The sequence below is a fragment of the Petromyzon marinus genome, chromosome 18 (assembly GCF_048934315.1).
Source record: "Petromyzon marinus isolate PM22_M1 ecotype Great Lakes invasive population chromosome 18, UKy_Petmar_22M1.pri1.0, whole genome shotgun sequence".
Taxonomy (NCBI): Eukaryota; Metazoa; Chordata; class Hyperoartia; order Petromyzontiformes; family Petromyzontidae; genus Petromyzon; species Petromyzon marinus.
The window spans coordinates 8,113,846-8,130,267 of record NC_133684.1 but is presented as its reverse complement, the minus strand read 5'-3'; positions in this window follow the sequence as shown (position 1 = coordinate 8,130,267).

The following is a 16,422-nucleotide window of genomic DNA, read 5'->3' as shown; positions in this document are numbered from 1 at the left end:
AGTTGTAATCTAGGAATGTGTGTGTGTGTGTTACAATTTACGTGTCTCACAATGCATCTCTGTATGTCAGTTGTAATCCAGGCATGTGTGTGTGTGTGTTACAATGAACGTGTCTCATAATCCATTTCTGTATGTCAGTTATAATCCAGGCATGTGTGTGTGTTACAATTTACGTGTCTCATAATCCATTTCTGTATGTGAGTTGTAAGCCACGCATGTGTGTGTGTGTGTTAAAATTTACGTATCTCATAATCAATTTCTGTATGTCAGTTGTAAGTCAGGAATGTCTGTGTGTTACAATTAACGTGTCTCACAATCCATCTCTGTGCGTCATCCACTTTCGCATTACAATCCACCTATCTTCACCTCTCATGCAAATGCGTGTGACCTGCAATCCACCTCTGCCTATCTCTCATCATATTGCGTTACTCACAATCCATCCGTGTGTCTCTTATCATAGCCCGCGCCTTGCAATCCACATTTATATCTCACAATCCCCTGCGAATCTCCCTCGCAATCCGCCTGTGCGTGTGCGCGCGTGTCTTTCGCAATGCACCTGCTCATACTCAGTCTGCAACCGCTCAATATTATTGAGCCTTGACGGCCCCGCTATTGAATGCCATCCAAACATTGCTTGACAATTGCATGCGAGTACTAATTAAAGCGCCGTCGTTCCTTCTCTGCTGCCCCACAGTCTGGAATTTACATTCGTCTTGGCAACTCCCAGCACCTATTCAAGTCGCAAGCTCAATACTTTCATTTGTCCTCTGCCTTGTGGCTGTCAGTGTCGGTAAACAAAAACAAGGACGCCTGCTGTTTGTGCGCAGTATCTTGCTATGCGGTCTATCGCTTAGACTTCATATAAATGCACATTGTAATGTATAGCCATGCAGAGACCCATACGCAGTTTTTTTTCTCATGGAATGCGGTGGTAGTTGCGTTCCTGGAGAACATAGCGTTATGGAAAAAAAATCGTCATATAATAAATAATATATAATATAGGGCAAAGCAAAGTCCGCGACGACACGTGCGCAGGCTGCGTACGCAGGCTGAACAAAGACGGAGGCGCGTGGGTAGCATCTGGAAGCATCCAGCAGCATCCCCGTGCCTTGTGTGACGCTACGCTGAGGCAGCTGTATGACCGCTTTTTCCTACTTGCACGACGTAGTTCCGTTCCCTCGATCGTGTTATATCCAATTCGCATCCGCGTTAAAAGAAAAAAAATGTGTTCCCTAATACGTTCATCGCGTTCTATCCAATTCGCGGTACGAAAACACGCGTTACAGGAGGGCATACCATACCCCCAAAGGGACCCATAGCCTCCCACAGAGACCTACGGCTGAACGTTTCTCTCCGCGACGTGAACGTGCTCGCTGTTCAGCAGCGTCTATGCGATGCGGTCACCATTTACGTAAATGCAATATCAATTATTCCGCACATTGTACGGGCGGCAGGAGACGCCGTGACACCGCCCTAGCGCAGTTGCCAATGACGCCAGGAGGTTCTTGGGCACTGCGCGACGTGACGACAGCAGCCTTGGTCCGGTCTGAAATGCAGCCGGCCAGACGCGGCGTCTCCTCGCTGCGTCGCGGGCGGACAAAGTGGCTCGCAAGTGGGGCCCGCTACAAGGGAGGCAAATGCGTTCAGACATTCAGGAATTGGCTAGTGCTGGGGAAGGAAGCTGAAGAGAAGTAAATTGCATCTCGCTCAGTGCACCCCGACTCTCTCTCTCTCTCTCTCCGCACGTAAAGGCGCAGGTCTGCAATTGCTCACTGACGCCACCGCCGGCAGCGCGGCCTCTGCGAGACAGCGAGAGGGACAGTCGAGGGAGCTATGCAGAGCCCATCTCTAGTGTATTTTCGGCCTCCTCTTCCAACACATGGCCAGACACCTTTGAAGAGGTGGGAGCACAAGGACAAAGATCCCCCATATAGCCTTTGACAGACTCTTGGGGCAAGTGCTGCTAGCGAGCACCTCTGAAGCCAGCACGGCACACGAAGTGTGTGGGTGGCAAGCACCACGCCCGGCTGCCTCTGTCTGCCCAGTTCTGATGCTCAACACGCTGCACTAGGTACTCATGTTAGGCTGAGTCGACCTTGGGGACGCCAAGGAGCCGTTCATATATTCGTCACTGATGTTGGCGGCTGCGAGTGGGAATCGACCTCTGGTTGCTGGGTTCGTAGAGCAGCGGTGCATGCTCAGACGCCCACCGTTGATTGACCTGCCGATCGACTGACTGACTGAGTGGCTGTGGCGTGCCCGTTCGTAACCAGCCGTGGAGTGGACACCGAGAGACGGCAACAGAAGCGGAGTAAGACAGCGGCACGAATTGGCAGCAAGATGAAATTAAGGAATGGCATGAAATGGGAGAGGACTTTGGTCAGCAGTGGGGAAATTGCAAGCTGACACGAACAACAACCCGGACCCATTTAAACTGCACAGTGGTGGGAGGACAGTTGGCTGGGGGTGGGGGGTATAAAGGAAAGTTACCAATTTTATACGTAAGGTTCCCAAGTAAGTTTCACAGGTAAGGTTCACACGTGAGGTTCCCAAGTAAGGTACATACGAAAAGTTCACACATAAGGTTGAGGATTTTGCCAGTGGTCTCGACTACCTACGGCGGGAGATGGAATCGATCCCGGCGTTCGCCAATAACTCTGTGTGCGTGGCTTTTAAAAATAAACAACTATAAACATACGTACGTCATATGGAAATGTCCCTTTTTTCGCAACGCTAAGACAGAAAGGATTGCCAAGTCTGGCGCGCTAACCACGACACAACGCGGTGACCGTAGGCAGCATGCCACCGCCGATGGGTGCACTTTAGCTAATCGGCACGCGTGGGAGCGCTTGCAGATGCTTTGTTTGCGCCGCAGCGGTGACGTTTGTAGGGGTGAGTCACTGTTGCCGAGATTTGGCCAGATGTCAGAGGGGCTTTTGTCAACATTGGCTGTGTTTTCTGTTTGGAGTGCAGAGGATGCACGGGGACCGAAGTGACACGGCGCACCAGTGGACGGTGGAGGGACAGGGGGCGAGGTATTCCAGCAGGATCTTCATATCAAGTGCCGAAGGGCAAGCGGACAAAATGGGAGGTGTCGAATTCGTCTGTCTTGACAAGGGGCCTCTTATGTGCGATCGCCAGTCAATCGGGTTCAGAGCGGTAATCTCAGGTGAAATAGGCACGCAATCCAATTCGTATGTCAGGGGGCTGTCGTATTGCAGCGGGATACCGGTGGAGGCCCTTCTGCCAGCAGTGGCGTGAGCAAGATATTTCAGGGCTGCACCTTTCCAATTGTTGATTCTTGCGTAGCAATGTTTGATTCCACGTCAGTCCAGAGGACTTCTTTCATTTTGAGAGTATCTGATCTCTCTGCTTCGAAGAAATGAAAGGGTCATTGCCCGAAACGTCAGCATCTTTATGGACTTTTTTTTCTCTTTCAAGTCAGCGCCATGGATTAATGTTGAGATTTTGTCTCACGATGTGAGTTTGTCTTGGTTTTCGACATAAGCTACACGGCTAAAAGACACACCAACATCCACCGAGTATTTATAGCTCATTGCACACGACCAAATTTGATCACTCCATTTCCTCGGTAGTGGGGGCATTCCTTTGGGGTGCGTTGCCTCCTCTGGCTGCTTCTTCGTACGGCGTCATCAGAGACGTGGACATGGGTGTGGGAAATGGAAGAGACGCTGAAAACCGCGCGGAAAGAAGGCACCGAGACACGCGTTCTGGGTATTAGAATGAGAGACTGGAAGAAAAACGCGTACAATCATTGCCCCGATAATAACAGCTTTCCAACTTTTGGACGAATCCAGGGAAATGTGAAAATCAGGACGAGACGTGAAATTTCGAATTTCCTGAAAAAAAAATGTTGGAATATGTAACTATGACATCACTTCCCTTGTTTTTTAAAATCTGGAAGTGCTGTCACGTGGTATGACATAACTTTCGTGATACTAAATGCTCAGACATATGTAACTTACAGAAAGAGCAGTTGGCACCTCCGGTTAGCGCGGTTTGGCTACGTGTATGGTGCGAAAGAAATTCAACAAACATACATATAATATGATAAGTGACGTAGACACACACACATATATATACAACGTAAACGGTTTGGAAAAAAAATCCAAAATCTTCCCTTTTCGGAAGCAAGGTGCAGACGGAACTCTCCTCGCTGCCGTTCAGTTGTCGATAGAGCCCGCAACACTCCACACCTCCTCCCTCTCCATTGGTCGCGCATCTGCGCGACATGGCACCAGACAGCACCGCGGGCCCTCTCCACCCTTCCTCAGTTGTTCTCGCGCAGTTGGAATGCGTCTTTTTATTTGGTTCGGTGCGCAGCGAAGATCGAGCAAGTTCGTAAATGTGCCGTGGTGGTTAGTTGGTTGAGAGGCGCCCACCCACCCCCCACCTCCCCCGGTCTAGAGGGACACCCGAGAAGGTGCTAGCCCGATTCCCTTCGTCTCCCTCGTGCGGAGGGCTCGCTCCTCACAGCGTGTGTGAAGGTGGCAGCGTAATTGTGATAAAGTTAGAGCGTGCGAAGCAAAGTGAAACAAGAAGCCGTGGTTTTTGCTTTTAAAGTGGGAAGTGGTTCGTGTAATTGGAGGCTCCTGAAAGATGCTCCGATACCGGACTAACTTCGCTTGCTTGGATTAATGGCTTTGCTCGCAACAAATTGTGATGAATAGCTGCGTCGTGGACTCTCGTTGTCTGGAGGGAGCTCATCGAAACCAAGCTGATGCCGAGGGACAATACGCCGAGAAGGTTCACAAAGGGGGGTAGGGGGGGGGTCTCGGGTGTCATCCACCGATTCCTCCCAGGAATGACTGGTACGAAAAAGTGCCTGTGGTGTTCACGTGAGCTACAGCATCATTGGTATATGACTGATCGGATGGATAATATGAACATTCGTCATCCCATCCATCCATCCATATAAGCAGAACTCTTGTTCTGTGTCCATGTAAATGAATGTTGTTCTGCCCCATCAGCCAATTGGTAGCTGAATTACAAAAAAACCCCATCAACTTCATCAGCCATGATCAATCCACTGCCATATGAAGCACCCCCCCCCCCCCCGCCTAAGCTGTTGTTACCTTTTAGCGTCACGAGAGGCAACAATCCACAAGAGCTGCTCACGTCGCCGCTCCATCTCCACGGTGACCGTCCTCTCTGGCGAGTTCCTCCTTGGGCTGCCACCTCTAAAAATGGCTCTCTGGAGCTCCCTCTAGCGGAGGCCCTTCCGCTTGAGCGAGCAATTGCAGGGCTGCGCCTTTAGCTTTTAGCGCCAAGTATTAAAATAGAATACACTAATAAGTATTAGTGCAAACGTCAATTCCTACACTCACACGATATGCCAGGCAAAGATCTGTTCATGTGCCGGGGTGAAATGGATCTAGCACCGTGGGACCACGAGGGCGTGGTGGAGGTCCTCATCGAGATGCTGAGATCTGGACGAGGGCTCATGATGATGGAATACTGGGGGAAGTAACACAACAAAAACATCTAACTCAGGGATAATTCACATTTCCACCGACTTATTGTTAGCCGTGTCTTGTGTACAGGACATATCGTGTTGCGATCCATTTATGTAAGGGGTTACTGTTTTGCCAACAACAACAAATGAAACAACGTGTTACACGCAAAGTGTTTACCACGAATAAACCACCACAATACCTCGCTTGTCTCGTCCAGGAGCATAAACCAACGCGCGAACTCACATCGTCATCATCATCGCAGCAGCGGATTTTGGCTGTCCATCAAACGGAGACGGTCACTGCATCGCGCGCTTTCGGATGCTCTTCTGCGCCCGTCTGGAACGCTCTTCCTTCCGATGTTAGGAAGCTGCTGAAACGATGTGCTTTAAATATCGATTAAAAAACTCATTTAATTAGAACTGCTTTTTGTGTGTTTACTTTGTAGTCCTTTCCCCGCACCTACAATCAGCGCGGTTGGCTACGTAGGGTGCGAATGAAGTGCAGCATACGGCACATATCTACTTATGTATTTTATATCTCATACTCGGAACACTCTTCGTACACAGGCATGTGTTTATATGTGCACGTGCTATGCGCACGACTATGACCAAATCATCCGGAATGTGTCCGATCTCGACAGATCTCTGCACCTCCGATTAGCACGGTTGACTTGCGCACGATGCGATGGAAGTTAAACATACATACATGCATACAGATCTCGGAATGAAAGCTGGGTTAAGCGTGATGGACAGCGCTTGGATGGGTGACCTGAATGAATGACAGGTTGCTGATTTCGGCCGCTGCGAGGGCTATGTGGCGGAGAGAATATTGCAGTACAGCTAAATGAAGTGTTGTGCTGTACATCTATAGCCCCACTCCCACACCACCACATCTGTGCATCGACCCGGCATAATAGTGAAGTATATTCCAATACGTAAACCGCCGTGATCCGCACAACATGGTTGTCATATATTATCAGTACCATTATCATCATCACCCTCATCAGCACCCTCATCACAATCAGCATCACCTTCAGCAACATCGACACCTTCATTATCATCACCTACACCATTTTCATCATAATGTCTGTGTGGACCATACATAAGTCACACACGCGCGTGTGCACGCGCGCACGATGCACGTGTGTGCACTCGCGCGCGTGCTTTATTCATCGTAATCACCCGCACGGGCCACACGCCGATGTTTGTTTCGGAGCGCCTGTGTGTAACAATCAGATGAACAAAATAAAAAGTCCGTGGCTCCAAATCATGTTCTTGGCTGCCTTTGCCGGGCTGCCCGCATGGCTCGAGCTCGGTATGCAAGTAATCGGCTGAGCACCACCACCAGCACTAACCAGCAGCAACGGCAGCCACGACAATAGCGACACGCGGGTGAAATTCTTTGTTCTCTACTTCCAGGCTTTGTGGGCAAACTCTGGCTACCATCACACGGCCCCTGCAGCACGAGGAGGGCAGTGTGGGGCGGGCGGGGAATTGGTAAGGAGCTTGCTGAGGACCGTCCCTTGCTATAGGGAGCGGCTTGGGGTTAAACCTGGAGACGAAGCAATTGCTATGGGGAAGGTTTTTTTTTAACGGAGGTCTTCCGTTGAGTGTACTCCGGATTGTATTAATAAAATGCGTTAAACAAGAACGATTTTGAATGGTTACGCATCAAACTTATGAGCGTTTGCAGCCCCCTTCCTTAAGGGGGGGGGGGCGGGCAAGGATTCTTGGGCGGTGGGTGGTGGCAGCACTTTCTGTGGCTCGCAGGGAAAAAAAAAACACAACACAATTTGGGAGAAAATGGAAAAGAAAGGGCAAGTGGGGAGTGTTGTTGTGATGGGAGGATTAGGCTCGGGGATTGCTGAGATGGCAAAGCAGCTGCCTGCCCTAGGGACTTCGTCTCGCGGTTATTTGTGCTCGTGAAACTGATAAAGATGTAATTCATCTGTTGACCACCACCGTGAAAGAGTTTTTGGTCACTGCCAAATCGCTGATTTATGTTGTGCCTGTTTTTTTTATCAGCGTCCTCGTGAATTTAACAAGCACTCGGTTAAAGTGTCTTTCTTAATTAAAATACTCCGGCTGTAATAACTTTTTTGTTGGCCATGTTAATGCCATTTTAGTCCTATTTCTTTCGATGCTTCAACAGTTAATGCTTAGGGCTTGGGTCATGGTTAACCCACTGGACATGCAGGCGAGAGGTGCGGGCCTCTCGGATGTGATCTCCTGGCGAGGTGTGTTTAAATCACGGCAACATTCTTAAATCCCCCCACCGCACTTCCAAAGTGTGGGTATTCCCACCTCTTTCAAGATGTCTGGCAGGCGTAGAAAAGTAGGCCAAATACCTCCGAGTGGGGCTCTAAAGCTGCCTCGACTGGAGATCGTTCTGCTAGAAAGTGGCAAGCAGGAAATTGCGCGGTGGCACTTTTATCCTTTCCCCAAGAAACATTTTATTCATTGTGCAAAAGAGATTTGTTTTCCTATTTTATTCCAAAAATCTTATGCTTTGTTATTAAGTGTTTCCTAAAGTATGGTTCAGACGCGTTATTAACGACAAAATTGACAGTCTCAGCATGCCACCACGAGTATTTCTAAGTTTAATAAAAATGAGCAGCGATTTAGCCACGGAAGTCCTGGCGATACAGTTGGCATTTTGTCAGTAATGTTATTACGCTGTGAAATTTTTCACATTCATAATAATTCTGTTCAATTATGGAATCTTAATTAGGAAATGCAGCATCTACTATTGAAATGTCCGTGGTTTTTTTCTTGAATAGCCAACAGGGAGCATCTGACTCGATTGTAGATGTACATCAAATTTAGCTTTTTGAGGTCAGGCAGTAAAATCCCATGGGCCCAATGGGAAGCATGTGGAGTCCTGTCACATTTACCAAAGCAGTGGTACATTTATGGAAATAGATTGCTAATGCTATTGTTAAACCAGCATAATAATAATGATTCTTAAGGCTTGGGATTTTGGTAGAATCTACGGGATGCTGGGAAGAAGAGGCTGCTGCTTAGCAGCAAAGCTAACAGCTCAGCAATCATAAAGGTTGCGAATTAAAATCCTGTTTCAGAATCAGAACCTTTATTTATACCTGATGCATCCCATAAGCTCTAAAGCTATTTTACACGCTTTCTTTTAACTCACTCTGTCTGTTGTTGTCGTTGTTGTATCCTCAAATCTTGTAACTCAATTTCAACCCACTTCCCAATGTGGTATCGACTGCAAACTTGATATACTTATGCCATACTGATGACAATACTAAATTCTATCATTATTTCTTAAAATATTTTTTTCAACATTCTTTTGTATATGTTTTGTTTCGGCTTGGGTCTAATTGTCCACGGTCAACTGACGTTGGCTGTAATTGGCCACGGTCCCTTGCGTTATGGCAAGCTTCGGGGCCACTTCCTGGAGTCGTGGAGTTCTTCCATTACTCATACATTTCATAAAAGCGTGTTTAAAAAAGTTTTTTTTTAATATTACTTATTTCACAAATGTCCGGTAGGGGTGGATCAGAACGTTACAACAACAAACAATACAAAAACACTATAGGAGTGCAAAGTATAGGAAAGGTAAAAACAAAAATCACTTTAAAAAATAAAAATAAAGCTGAGCAATTTTTTTGTTATCTTACCAGGTTAAGCCCACTGAGCTACTAGTTTATTTTTCAGGAGCGACCTTGCCACAAATAATAGCTCAACGAAGTGGCTTATCATGTGGACATTTCTATCAGCCAAATAATATAAATAATCTAACTGTTTGGTAGTTGACTCAGCCCATCATCCCTTTAGGGTCAACATAATTAGCACTACTTGGTGGGAAGAGTCCACAGCTGTTGTCCTAAGGATATACTCGCCCCTTGCCATAGGAACAAGGAATTTTCACCACTGGCTCAAGGCTGTAAACAGGTGATGAATACTGTCAAAATGCTCTTGGTTTGAGTATGAAATCACTTTAGGAAGGAATCCTTATCGCCTTACACTCACCGTTATACAAAAAAGACACGCACACACATCCTGCGAGCCTTTTTTTATCAACGCACTTATTTAGGGGCGTTTATTGGTCAGAAACCGTGGCAAAAAGAATAAACACAAACAAGCGTGTTACTGGCAAATAAAATCCAACGAGCAGCACTCCTTGCCAGCTGCCAGAATTACAAGGTATCATGCACTTTTTTTTTATTTCCCGGGCGCAGGCAAATGTCACCGTGATAAATATATCTTTGAGCGCAAGGCCCAGCCCCGCCAGAACAAAAAAAAATATAACCAGGGGTGTCCTCTGGAAATACTGTTGAGTCAGTCCACAACGTGTCCGGTTCACTTAAAAATGAAAAATGACTGCTGAACTAATTTGGATGATTCAATTTCCAGGTTACTGTTCCGTGCGTTGCACAGATCCATTCCCCTTTGTGCTCAAAAAAAGTTGGGGAGCTGTGGTGTTTTTTTTTTTGAAACGTGCAGCATTTTCCCGTCGCAGCCCCCACTCCACCTTCCCCCCCCACCCCACTTTTGTAATGCAATTGTCGCACGTCCCGTCCTCCCCCCCCCTCCCCCCCCCGATATGTAGCGGAGCTGACAAATCCAACGCGATGCGATTTTTCGTCTGCCTGGCCGAGCGCACGTTGGTGCTCCCTCCGCCAATGCGCTCGCAACGTCGTTTGGAGTCGCTTTCGCGAGCACCGTCGCACGACTTTACATCATTAATGCGGCGTGCATTAATTATGCAGCTTAAAAGCTTTAGCGGACAATAACAAAAAAAATACACGTTCGGCTATCATGCGCTGCTTCTGAAAGCCGCATTAATTTCCCTTTCCCCCCCTCTCCCCCCTCCGATATCTCCGTGTCATATTTCACTGAAGTGGTGCTGCAGAATTGCTGAGATCGTAGTTTTTTTTTTGCTGATGGAGATGGGCCACCGCTTTGAGTGATGGGCGTCGGGGCAGATCAGAGGTGGTGGGATGAGAGGCGGTGGGGGGGAGGTGGGAGCTGTTGGGTTGCAGGGGATGTGTCCCTCCGTCGTGTGGCGGGCTGCCTACTGGCCCGACACTCCAGAACTGGAGGCAGGGGGTGGTGATGGGGGGTGGGTAGTGGCCCAGTCTCTGATCGAGAGACGATTGTGGAGTAGTGGCTGTGGTGCGGTGATGGTTGGTGGCTGAGAGCCTGACCGTTCGGATGGAACTGTCACCGAAAATAAATTATTGGGGAGGGGGGGGGGGACGCAGTAGAAAACCATTGCTGGTAATGGTTCCGCGGTCTGTTTGACTGGCTGGGCGACGGGGCGAGTCGAGAGAAAGGTAGGAATCTGGGCACTTAACCTCGGCGTTGTTCATGGGGAGCCGCCTCCCCACCCCACCACCATCACCACGTGTAAAATCCACGAGGGGCTAGGGAGCAACGGGCATTCTGCACAAGTGGCACGGGACCCTTATTCTCCCTGTGGTGGCTGTGGCCAGAACCCACACTTGAAACGGGCAACAAAAGGAAGAAGAAACACAGAAAAATACCGAGGTGCTCGTTTTGCGAAGTTGGGGCAGTAAGTTCAGAATCGCTATGCAGTGCCGTAGTGAAATGTAATGAAGTCGGCTAGCTTCGTTGGTGGCGGGTGTGTATCCACTCGCGCGTGTGTGTGCGCGCGTAGAGAGCTGTTGACGCAGCGTTGCGAACCCGGCGATCCGAGTTCATTTCCCGCTCACGGCCAACACCAGCGACAGTTATCTGAACCGGTCCTCGGCCCTGGTGCGGTGTGTAAGCATCGCCACTAGAGATACAAAGGCGGTCGATTGTGGTGCTGGCCACCCACCCCTTCGTGTGCCGTCCCAGCCTTCATAGGTGCTTGCTAGCAGCACTTTCCCCAAGTCTGTTACGGCTATACGGAGAATGTTTGTTTGTTGTTGGCGTGTGTACTGTCTGTACCAACGTGATTACACCTCCACGTCACCAATCATACAGCCCTCGATAGAGAATGATTATATTTTAAGCAGTGGACTGAGCAGCTATATGAAAAATCCAGGAGAGAGGGAGAGAGAGAAAAAAATCACTGGGACTGAAATCCGAAGGTGATTTCTTTCTTGTAAAGGAATAGTGCGCCCAGCGAAATTGTGTTGCACGCACAATGTGCCCCAGCAAATATTGCCTTAGTCTTATTTTAAATGTTTGTATTTCATTGCTGCATCTTCAAACAGTGTGTGTGTATATAAAGGCATCAAAGTGTATTACAGCTTCCAGAAGGTGTTTTTTTTAAGATGAAAGCCAGATTTTATTTCAAGGTTCAATATATTGCTCCACTTTCTTGGAGCGCATCACAATGTCAATTCGATACACAGAATTGTAAAAACATATTTTAAAAAATAATAACAACGCTAATTTACAATCCGCGGTTGTGACATATGGTCATTAGACACATATCGGTTATTAATTATAAATATAGAAAGAAAATCGGAAAAGTTGCGCAAAGTAGCGTGGAGGGATGCGTGTCCGCTTGGAATTACATTTGCAGACAGAAAGAGGAAACACGTGGACGAGAGAACATTCCCAGGGTTAATGCAATTATCGAATCCAATAACGGAGAGGCATCTGAGGAATGCAGCGGCTCTTAGAAGCATGTCTACCGAAGGAGACGAAGCTATTAAATCATGTCGTGTGCAGCTGCTAGGTGGATGATGACATTCCAGAATAGTTGAAGGTGGTGGGCGACAGCTTGAGGGAGGACTTCATCCAGCAGTGGATCGACCTTGGCTACTGCTGCTGATTCATGACAATAGCCATTTCTCGACGGTAACAATCGTAACAGGAGTCAAAATTCACACTGCGCTTTGCCGAACCGGTGCAGAGCACGTGAGGCGTCGCGTCAGCGCTCTGGAAGCGGCGTAGCGTAATCTTTGCAAAAGTGCTAATGCCAGCTGGTCTGGCAGGGCTTGCAGCATTATCTCGTTTTCTGGACCATCGCCTCATTGGCCTGGAGCCGTAGCCAAACCTTTCCCGTTAATTAGAAGGGGGTTCAGAGGGAGGGCGGTGGGGGGGGTATGAGCATTTAACCCCTCAATTCATTCCGTAATCACAGCCAAGTGAAATTACGATTCGATATTAACAATTCTCTCCCCCTCCCCGTCTCTGTTACAGTGTCGTTATTGTCCACTGACCATCGGTATAAATCATGCAAATGCGGCCCATGGCAGCCTGCACGCATGGCCAGACGTCTCGAGACTCCGAGAGCGCCCCCGTCCTCCCGCCCCCCTTTAACCGCAGTGGTTCAGGCGGTGGTCAAACGGAACGTGAGGACAAAGAGGCGGCAATTTAACTTTTGGCATTTCGGTCAAGATCGTTTGGGCGACCAGGATTAAGGGCGCATAATCTACTCGCGGCGTAATATCGCCAAGCGCGCGCGAGTCTCTTCCACGACGAATCCTCCGTGCGTTTTTTTTTCAGTCTCCGTTGCGTTTTCTTCAGCGCCAGTGGCCACATCACGGGAAGGGTGTTATTTGCAACAATGTCGACTGCCAAGGAGAGTACGTTGGGTTCGGGCAGGATGCGTCGCGAGAAGAGGATGATCGCTTGTCGTTGTGACCAGAAGAGGAGCGGCAGCTGAGAGAGGGAATGCACCCGAGAGATAACGTCCAGTGGGGAGACGGAGCGATGGAAACCGCCTCGTGTGGATCGCGAAAACGGATCGTCGCGTCGCGCAGTCGCGAAAGATGACAGCGGCTTGGGGAGGCGTTCATCCAGCAGTGCACAGATCATGGCTGTTGATGACGATGATGAATCTGCTTTGCCCTGCTATTGCCATGAGGCTGTCCAGCAGTGCTGCAGTGCAGGATCGTTGCACGGTGTTACAATGAGGTATGGCAACGGCTGGGCGCGGAGCGGAGTGAGCTGTAAGCGCGGTGGGGGAAGGCGGGGGAGGGCGGAGCATAATCCAGCAGTGAAGAAATGAAGGCCGTTGCATTCTAATTGCTGCGAAGCTGCAGGTGCTGTCTGCTCACGGTGGCGGAGAAAGAGACGAGGGAGTCTCTCTCTCTCTCTCGCTCGCTTTTGATGACTCCGGTTGGCGCCGCAGATGCGTGCGCACGGGCGATTAATTACCGGGGCCCTGGACGACGGGCAGCACAATCTTCACTGGGACCCTGCCTCTCGATACAAGGACGCGCGCTCTGCGACTGGAGATTGTGTTTGTGTGCGACGCGCGGCGGCTCTGTAATTATGGCTTTGCCCTTCGACTAAATCTCATTATCGACACTCGGATCAATCCCGCCCACGTGCGCCCAGCTTTAATCACACTTCTGCAAGAGCCGGGGACCCAATAGGACCGTCGCGCCGTCTCGCGAAATTTCAAATCTCAGCGGGGCTGCAGAACTGTGCTGTATGTAAATCCTGAATATTTAATCGCATTACACGATGTCCTCTTAGTTTTTTGGTTTGTTTTTTTAATGCAAAAAAAATCTTTGCGTTGCTAAGGTGATGGTCAACACGTATCGTAGCGCGCGAGAGAGCTGTAGCTGATGTATTATTTTGATACATTTTTTTACGAGTCTAAACATCGAAAGAAAACGGAGCCAGCCTGCAAGGGTCTCTCACTGTGTCTTCTAGCTAGATCTAAAGACGAATCCTCGTTCCTTTTGTGATCTAAGGCGGTAAAGAGAAACAGGAGAGCGAGAGAGAGAGAGAGAAAAATGAAAAAGAGAAAAGTGAAAGAGGAATCAAAAGGAAAGCGATAACATAGATTTTTTTAAATACGTTTTGTCGCATGCTCACTCGCAGTCGTCATCCTCAAGGCATCAAAACTATTAACTGTAAACGGTCAATTAGCTAGATATCGTCGCCGTCATCATCGCTGTCATCATTTTAAATGGACGACGCGTTTAAATTTTAAGCAAAAGTGCACAGATCATTTATAACACTTAACACTGCGCCCTGGTTCAGTAAAGGCTCGTATCTGCATGCAAGGTTCTGTTGTCCGCAGCAATCAAACGCAGCGTGCTGCCCCTGTGCAAATTCCACAGAACATCCCCTTGCTGGGTGCACGCCTCGCCCAATGTCTCCCATTCTTCAATCATCAATTATTTCCTCCTTCAAATGGCGCTTTGCATAAACCATCTCGCGAACTGGCCGTCAAACAAATACCGACACTGCACCGCGCGCTTTCAGATGCGCTTCTGCGGCCGTCTGGAACGCTCTACCTTCTGATATTAGGAGGCCATTGGAGCAATAGCATTTTTAAATCTGCATGGAAAACTAAGTTCAATCCGTCGTTACATTTTTCCCATCTGTCAACTGGCGCGCGAGCTGCGTGTCCTATGCAACTCGAGTTCAACGCCGTCGTGATTCTCGCCACGCTCCCTTGCGCAATTCCAAGCGTTCACTCTCCGTTGTCTGTCTTGGTGTGTCCGTGTTTCTGATCCACGAGTTATGAAAAAGGCTTCATCCGCGCCTTCTCTCCGTTTTTTTTTTATAAATTAGTCATCGTCAGCCGTGATCGATCCACTGCTGGATGAAGGACAACCCAAAGCGGTCGCCACCCCTCACGGTCCAGCGATGTCGCAATCCATCCAGCTCCTGCACATGAGCTGCTTTGATCGCTCCATCTCCACGGTGCACGTCCTCAGCGACGTTGTTCCCCCCTTTAGCTACCACCACTCCATCGATAGGCACAACCATCCACCGTATCCCTCATTGTCCTTCCCCCCGCTCCTCCAATTAGCAGAGTTGGCAACGTACGGTGCGGAAGAAGTTCAACATACACACACACACACTGGCGACGCGTCCTGCCCTGGCCCACGTTTTTTTTCATAGCAGTCAACCGGAGGTATCTAATTTGGCTTTTTGTCTGACCCACGTGTTCCCGCTTTACGTGTTGAGGATCGCGAGTGGTTAAGTCAAGGATCAAGGACGGCGAAAGTGCTTTCACCTCTACGTGGTGCCACATGCACGCTCCCTTGTGTTGTGGAAATTCACCGGCACACCCCCCCCCCCAACCCCCTGCACCTCCTCCTCCTCCTCCTCCCGTAGACGTTCGCAATTGATGGAAACACAGCGCTTCCATGCGCCGCCCGCGGCTCAATTAAAACCGTCTGCAAATACAGGGCTAAACGCCCGCGAGCTTACCAGCGCTGACAATTTGGCATTAATAAAAAGAGATGATGATGCCTTGTCTCAACATTAATTGCAAAGTCCGAGCGGCTACATCGCTAATCACCAGATTGAGATTCGTAATATGTACCAAAAAAGTAACTAATGAGCCAAGAGACATTTCAAAGAGAAAATGCTAAACTCTCTTAAGCCGGTGCCCAGCGTTATCATTAAAGGCCACTGGATAACAAACCCGTTACAGCGATGGTTGTTCTTTGTACCGAGTGCCACGTTTTATTGGCTACCATCATTATCATCATCAGCCATGATCAATCCACTGCCGGATGCCCGGATCCCTAAGCCGCAATCAAACGTGACAATCCACACGGCGCCTGCGTACGACCCGCTTTCTACGCTCCATCTACTAGGTGGACGTATTCTTGGATCTTTCGGTAAAGTCAGAGGACGGCTGCTTGCGTTGTGGCCGAAACGTCGTGAGAAATTTATTATTTTATTATTTCCCTTCTACGTGGTGACTTTACCGAAAGAACCAAGAATATGAATCCCTGCTGTCACGAAAGCTTCAAATGGAAATTTAGGTGGACGTACTCTCAGACGCGTTCCATTCCTCTGCTGCCGCTCCGTCATGAGGCTCGACCATCGGCCACCCTTCCTTCTGGCCGCGCGACGCGTCCTACCTCGAGTCCATTTACTCTACCGAGCGGTTCGAACGAATCCATGACAACCGCACACACGTTCCTTTCATTCCACGTGTTCCTCTTTGCTGTCTCTCAGCGTTATCCAACGCATGCACTTTTGTGAGTCTTTGCGCACTGTCAGATTTTTTTGGGGGGGTTCATTTATATCGTCGTTAG